The sequence below is a fragment of the Pavona decussata genome, unplaced genomic scaffold, assembly GCF_977016875.1.
Source record: "Pavona decussata unplaced genomic scaffold, jaPavDecu1.1 SCAFFOLD_114, whole genome shotgun sequence".
NCBI lineage: Eukaryota > Metazoa > Cnidaria > Anthozoa > Scleractinia > Agariciidae > Pavona > Pavona decussata.
This window is the reverse complement of record NW_028145528.1, coordinates 1,377,985-1,385,441: the sequence shown is the minus strand read 5'-3', so window position 1 is coordinate 1,385,441 and position 7,457 is coordinate 1,377,985. Positions and strand designations below refer to the sequence as shown.

Sequence of the window (7,457 nt, the reverse complement as noted above, 5' to 3'; positions counted from 1 at the left end):
ATGACAGGCCTACAGACGATGACAGCTGCAGAGGAGACCATTACCACCTACTAATCAACGCCAACTTCACCACAAGAAGTGGCAACATGGTCAAAGCATCACAAACATATGTCTACCAATGGCTTAACAAAATGATGACCAAAAAAGAACGGCCCAAAGCATCCTGCAAAGCGGTAAAATATTTCACAAATTATGTAATTATTTAAACATTTTCCCAGACAGTTGCGTGCATACAGCCCAGACATGATTGACCTCGCAGAAAGTGGATACTTCATGATGACAGTTGCTGAAATGAATGCTTATCTAAACCACCCACAAGGGCAAGCACAGGAAATGCCACCAGACTTAACAGAGGCACCGCCTAAGATTAAATTAACACCACCAGATAAGACATTCCTAGACATCAAAGAATACCTCAACTTAAGCGGTGCACGCAAACAGAGCCTTATAGTCCTGCAATCGAGTCATCGCGACATTTTCTTCATCTCAGTGTAAGAACATATGTAATTTGCAAAAAATATAAAAGGATTGTTGCACTAATTATTCACTTGAATGTTAGCTTTAAATTGAATGTCACAGTGGAAAAATAATTGTACATAAATAAAAGTTGTACTTATGAAAGATGAGGTTATATCGGTACAAATACGGAATAATCGTTTTTTTAAAAGTAGAAATGTATATCAGAAAAAGAAAGAGATATCATACGAATAAAAAAAGTTAAAAATCTGTACATTTGTCCAGTGAACGTAATTACCTCGTTAATCTAGTCTCATTTCCTGGGGAATTAATCTCTCAACAAATGGTTTCTAACTGCATGCTGTTGAACCATTAAATGTCACTCACAATTACTTTGCCTCAAACCGTCGAGCGCATTGCCCCTATCTCTCTATCAACTGCCTCCTTGAATACGACTTTTTGCTCGGCCTGAACAGTTATTTTCACGTTCCGGTGTCTTTTCCATAGTTCCTTCTCTTTCTCATTTAAAACAAGCTTGGTGATTTGTTACACTCAGAGTCCTTTCTTGATCACAATGGTAGCGTTTGGTCGTCCCGGCGATCATTGGACCTCAATCATTTCTACGAAAATTAGGCATTGTTGTCAATACCACAAAAAGGAAGCCTTGAGAGCTTAATGGTAAGGGTAAAATCCTGTTTCTGTTAATTATTGAAACGTGTCTCTGAATTTCCGCCAGGCACGTGACACATACTTATGAATTATTTTTTTCTTTTTTCCAATAGGTCCTGCATCAATTTCAAAATGTATAATAGAAAGGGAAGCATTCTCCAATTGATTGAACACGAACCTGTGTAGGTGTAAGAACTTGAGAACTTTTACTTTCCTTTACACCTTCTGTTCTTTTAGGTTTTAAAAATGAAATGATTCGCATGTAACAAAGAATTGACATGCGCCACAGACTGAGATGAAGCATTTTCCTAACTAGTGGCTTTACTATGTCCTTTAATAGTTATACCATTTCAGGACCATGTCTTTCGGTATTTAGCAATGACGAGCTCCTTTATTTCCTGTAGTTCCAGAGGCCCAAAAAAGGTTCTTTTAATCATGACGGTCGTCAACATTTCTTTAGTACCGTCTATGTATATCTCCCCAATAGGTGCTGCTCCAATTTTAATTTCTATGATAAAAGCATTTGAGTCTTTCAAACAAGTCATCTCGAACCTGTCAAAACAAAAGGTTTACCTCAGTGTAAGAACGTATGCAATTTGCAATGAGTATAAAAGGATTGTTGTACTAATTATCCCTTGAATGTTAGCTTTAAATTCAATGTCATAGTAGAAAAATAATTGTACATAAATAGAAGTTATACTTAAGAATATTGAGGTTTTCTTGTTTACAAATACGGAATAATTGTTATTAAAGAGCATTTTATTATAAAAACGTCAGGCATGAAGCGAATTCCGTAATTACATTACATAAGAATAAACCTAGTAAAATTACAGCTTGTCAACTTGATCGGGACTCGGTTCCTGGAGAGCATATAAGTGCTAGTCCACAAGTAAATCACCCTATGCTAGGGTTTACATACCTTCTTCAATTGCGTTCCTTTCGCGAAAACACGATTAGAGCTAACAAGGGATAAAGAGTTCAATGTTACCCACCTAGCAAGGTCAGTTCACTCAATAATTGAGGCAGAATAACTTTGCGTTATAACGTCTGCAGAAAGCAATTTATGTTAGTTTTAGGGGAGTTTTGCCAAATGGAAAACTTCAAGGAAGAAAATAATTCTCGAGAAGTCTTCCAAATTACTGTTGTTTTTGTACCTTTTTGGTGACTTGCAAAAATATATATTATTTTATGTATGCGAAAACAACTCTTTTATCCTATCTTGTTCCGCGCAGCATGTCAATTTTTTATTGCATTTCAATGGAATACATGTCTATTGACAACTTTTCTAAGTGGATTTCCACTTTTAAGGTATAAGTATTTAAACAAGTGTCTGTCTATTTTGTATATTGCATTCCTACATTAAAATAGTCTTGATCGACATGGAATGAACGTAACAGTTTAGGAATGCTTTCTGGAACAAGATTTTGTCAACTACCCGCCGTGCATGATGTATGGTTCTCGACACAGTTCTCCTTATCTGTCATGTTATGGACACTCGAAAATTATCTACGCTGTAATGGTAAACCAGTTTACATTATTTTTTTAATTCTTAAACACACAGCCCCTAGTACTTACACATCTAGCCCAAGCTGAAAAGGCCAGTGAATCGGTATCAGCAAGGCACCTTCGACGCCGAACAAGTGCCATAAAGAAGATGGGTGATGCTGTCAGTAGTGGAGAGATGGACAAGCACCTGGTAAAAATGTTTCGACAGAAAAGTAAAGAGGAATGAAAGACACTACTGTCAGAAGCCCTTGGGACTGAACTGACCCTGGAACTGCCTGAAGGCAAGGCACTGTCCATGAAAGAAGACATTAGGTTGTCCTGGTATAGTTTGGACAGATTACGAAGGTAATATGTTATATTTATTCGCATACATTATTTATAACCATTAACTGTAGCTATGCCTTTGTTCTTATTGTTACACTCAGGTGGTTTAACAAATGGGGAATCGCTATGGACAGTGAAAACAGACAGACAGTTCTAAGGGAAAAAACTTATTGGGGATACTCTGGAGGCCGAAGATTTACCCCTCGAATACACGACCAAAAAGAACAACAAGAATGTGATGGTCATCAAAAAAACACCTCGTGCCTATGTGAGGGACCTGAAACAGAAAGTGATAGCTTACGTCGAGGATCTTTCAAAGTAAATCATTATTTAAAATTTATTCCTTCTACAATATCGCTTGAGATTTTCAGCATTTACAAACAAGCCTTAATGCTCTTGTAATAATTTCATATTCCAGAACTGGAGAGCTAACATGCCATGGTGGACTGATCCATGGAAACCAGCTCTATGTTAAGATTGGTGGTGACCATGGTCAAGGCTCTATGAAGTTTGAGTTTCAGCTCGCAAATTTTTTAAAGCCAAATTCCAGCAAGAAAACTATAGTATTTGATATCTTTGAAGCGAAAGACACCCGGAACAATTTGCGAGCTGTTACTTCAAAATACAAAGAGCAACTGGAAGAATTGTGCAGCACAACATGGCGGTAAGCAGCATGTAGATTGGATAAAATTTTGATTTTCATCAATATTTCAGGTAGAAAACCTTCAAATCTCTATAATTTTACTTCTAGGGGCAAAACATTCAATTTGTTCCTTTTTGGGGACTACAAATGTCTATGTAAAGTGATGGGCATTTCTGGTGCCAGGGGTAATGTATATCATTTTGATTTGTGTAATTTCTTGTTTCGCTATTTTCAAAAGTGTCAATAATTAAACTTTTATTTTTTCTCTTTAATACACCACCAGGTCGACATCCATGTTTATGGTCCACTATTCTTGCACTTGAAATGCAGCTTGCCCATGACAAAACAAGTCTGGTTCAAGAGAAGACACTACAACACTTAAGAGAAACTTTTCAAAAGTTTCAAACAAAGGCAAATGGAGACATTAAAAATGTATAATAAAAAGGGAAGTTGTGTTACTTGTAAATTGACACACCAAAAAACAAAGCAACAGCTAAAGCGAGAATTTTTCAATTAAATACTGGCAATGACTTTACTATGGGGATATAACTATAACATTTTTCACTTTGTTTTTTACGTTTCCTGTTTAATGCTTTTAGAATTACATGATTCACATGCAACAAAGAATTGCCATGCGTCACAGACTGAAGCATTTTCCCATTTAATGACTTTACCATTTACTTTAATAGTTATACCATTTCAGAAACATGTCCTTTCGGTATCTCGCCATGACAAGCTCCTCAATCTCCTGAGAATGGAATGTCGGCTGCAACTTTTTCAGGTGCGCAAGCTTCATGAAAAAGTTTTGCAGCCTGCATTCCATTCTCGGGCATGGCAGGGCATGGCACATTCCAGAAAGGAATCCCCTTGGGCGTGTCCTGGGTGTGGCAGGGGAATCCCCATTCCAGACATTCTTTACATTCCACACATATCTATGACGTATACCGCCACATGTACAAGTTTTGGCTGGAACTCGCTGGCTTGCCTGCCCGCCGTGGAGAGGGGTAATTATGGGAGTTAACCGGGAAATACTTCCATACGCTTGGAATAAGTGTTGGATTAAACACCTAGGACAGGAATGGGAAGCGTGCTCTACCCTTGCTGCAAGACTACAACGACAGATACAGAAGATGGAAAGAGTAAAACTTACGGTGACAATGTTGAAAACCTGGGAAGAAGCGTTGCAGAAAAGCTCCAGGGAAACACGTCCTCCATTTGTAGCTGCAGCTCCGACGCCATCACCATCCAGCGAGCAACTGAGACAGATGTTCGAGCAAGCAACAACGACGAATATCGAACTAAGACAATGGTATAGCTATTGTTTCCAAACAGACACATCAGTAGACGAATTCAGAGAAATCCTCCACTTTTTAGAAGGATCTTAGAAGTACAGCTACCTGCTATACTCTCATTTTCGAGATGACAGGCCTACAGACGATGACAGCTGCAGAGGAGACCATTACCACCTACTAATCAACGGCAACTTCACCACAAGAAGCGGCAACATGGTCAAAGCATCACAAACATATGTTTACCAACGGCTTAACAAAATGATGACCAAAAAAGAACGGCCCAAAGCATCCTGCAAAGCGGTAAAATATTTCACAAATTAGGTAATTATTTAAAACATTTTTTCAGACAGTTGCGTGCATACAGCCTAGACATGATTGACCTCGCAGAAAGTGGATACTTCATGATGACAGCTGCCGAAATGAATGCTTATCTAAACCACCCACAAGGGCAAGCACAGGAAATGCCACCAGACTTAACAGAGGCACCGCCTAAGAAGATTAAATTTACACCACCAGATAAGACATTCCTAGACATCAAAGAATACCTCAACTTAAGCGGTGCATGCAAATAGAGCCTTATAGTCCTGCAATCGAGTCATCGCGACATTTTCTTCATCTCAGTGTAAGAACATATGTAATTTGCAAAAAATATAAAAGGATTGTTGCACTAATTATTCACTTGAATGTTAGCTTTAAATTCAATGTCACAGTGTTGTATGTTGTTGTATGTTCCTGTCAAACGGCATGGGATGGGAATTTTTGAAATTTTACTTAGTTACACTTATTTTTTCTCTCTAGGAATTTTAACTCTGGAAGATGATACAACTAAAAGACAGGGACTGATGTCAGAACTGTCTCTGCAGTGCAACACCTGTCCTGAGTCAACACCATTGCTACCTTCCACCAGTGTGACCCAGCAAGGAACATCGTACGACATCAACCGCCGAGCCGGGTATCATGCCATAGAGACTGGTAGTGGCTATGAAGGCCTTGCTACATTTTGTAGCATCATGAATATGCCTTGTCTTACAAAAACAGCGTACTATAAACACGTGGACAACGTATTAGAAGCACGAGAAGATGAGGCAAAGGAAGAGATGAGGAAATCTGCAGAACGACTGCGACAGCAGATCTTAGACGAAAACCCGGACAAAGATGAGAATGACATTCTTGATGCTGCTGTCAGCTTTGATGGCACATGGGCAAAGAGAGGATTCACTTTATTAACAGGTGCAGTGTTCGTCATCTCTGTAGACACTGGAGAAGTCTTGGACTACCATGTCTTGTCCAAATCATGCCAATCATGTGCCATAAAGAAAGGAAAATGCACTGATGAAGAGTTCGAGGAGTGGCTGTTGGAACACGAATGTGACATTAACTTTACTGGTAGTTCTCCAGCCATGGAAGCTGAGGGAGCTGTTGTCCTGTGGGGTAGGTCCATTGAACGCCACAACCTGAGGTATAAGTGGATGGTTAGTGATGGGGACAGCAAAGCTTTCAATTCAGTTGAACATATTTATGATGACATAACTGTGAAAAAATTGGACTGTGTAGGACATGTTCAGAAAAGAATGGGAAAGCACTTGCTGAACCTGAAAGCTAGAACCAAGGGTAAACTGGCTGATGGTCAACCAATTGGAGGTCGTGGGCGACTGACGGAGGGCAGAATTAAACAGCTGCAAAAGTATTATGGGTTAGCAATTCGCCAGAACACCATTAAAAAAGCAAACCCAACAGAAAGGGAAGTCGATGTTGCAGTTTATGCCATGAGGAAAAACATTATTGCAACTCTTCATCATGCTGTTAAGTCATCAGACCTAGCTAAACAACATCATTTCTGTCCTCCAGGAGAGTCGTCATGGTGCAAGTGGCAGCAGGATGCAGCATCAGGTACTTCAACATACATAGTTGATAACTGCTCACCAGAGGTCTTTCTAGAAGTCCTTCGCCCTACATTTATGACATTAAGCGATTTCAAACTACTGGGGAGATGCGTGCTAGGGGCAACACAAAATCAAAATGAGTGTATAAACTCAATGGTGTGGGTCCGGTGCCCCAAACACAAGCACCATGGTGTCAAGGTGGTTCGGTGTGCAGTGGCGTCAGCCGTCTGCCACTTCCACAGTAGGGCAACCAGCAGACTTAGATTCATGGAGAGACTTTCAATCCCTGGTGGAGCATCAACAAGATTGGCTTCTAATGCAAAGGACAATAAAAGGAAGAGAAAGTCAGATTTGTAAGCAACTGACAAAGACAAGAAATGCCGTCAGGGAGAACAACTTCTGCGTACTCGTCGAGAAGAAGCTCTCAGAGATGCCGAGGGAGACACTTATGATGCAGGAGGCTTGTAAACTGATTCTAGAAACTTATTATGGCTTAAGATGGAATGGCATCTAACAAACCATAAAATGTTGTAAAGGGCACCTTTAGGTTATACAAAGTCTTAAACTCAGGAGTACCTGCAGAGATTTCCGTGTCTGTTAAATAAATTACATGCATAGACGATGTTGTGGGAATACCATCTTTTGTAGAAAACTGGTTTCTTTTCAAAATGTTGCGATTGTTCC

At 39.5% G+C, this 7,457-nt stretch overlaps 1 pseudogene; it reads left to right on the top strand.

The window, feature by feature from the left end:
- The first annotated feature begins 5,639 nt into the window (after window positions 1–5,639).
- Window positions 5,640–7,241, top strand: LOC146470083 (uncharacterized; annotated as a pseudogene).
- Window positions 7,242–7,457: the final 216 nt, after the last annotated feature.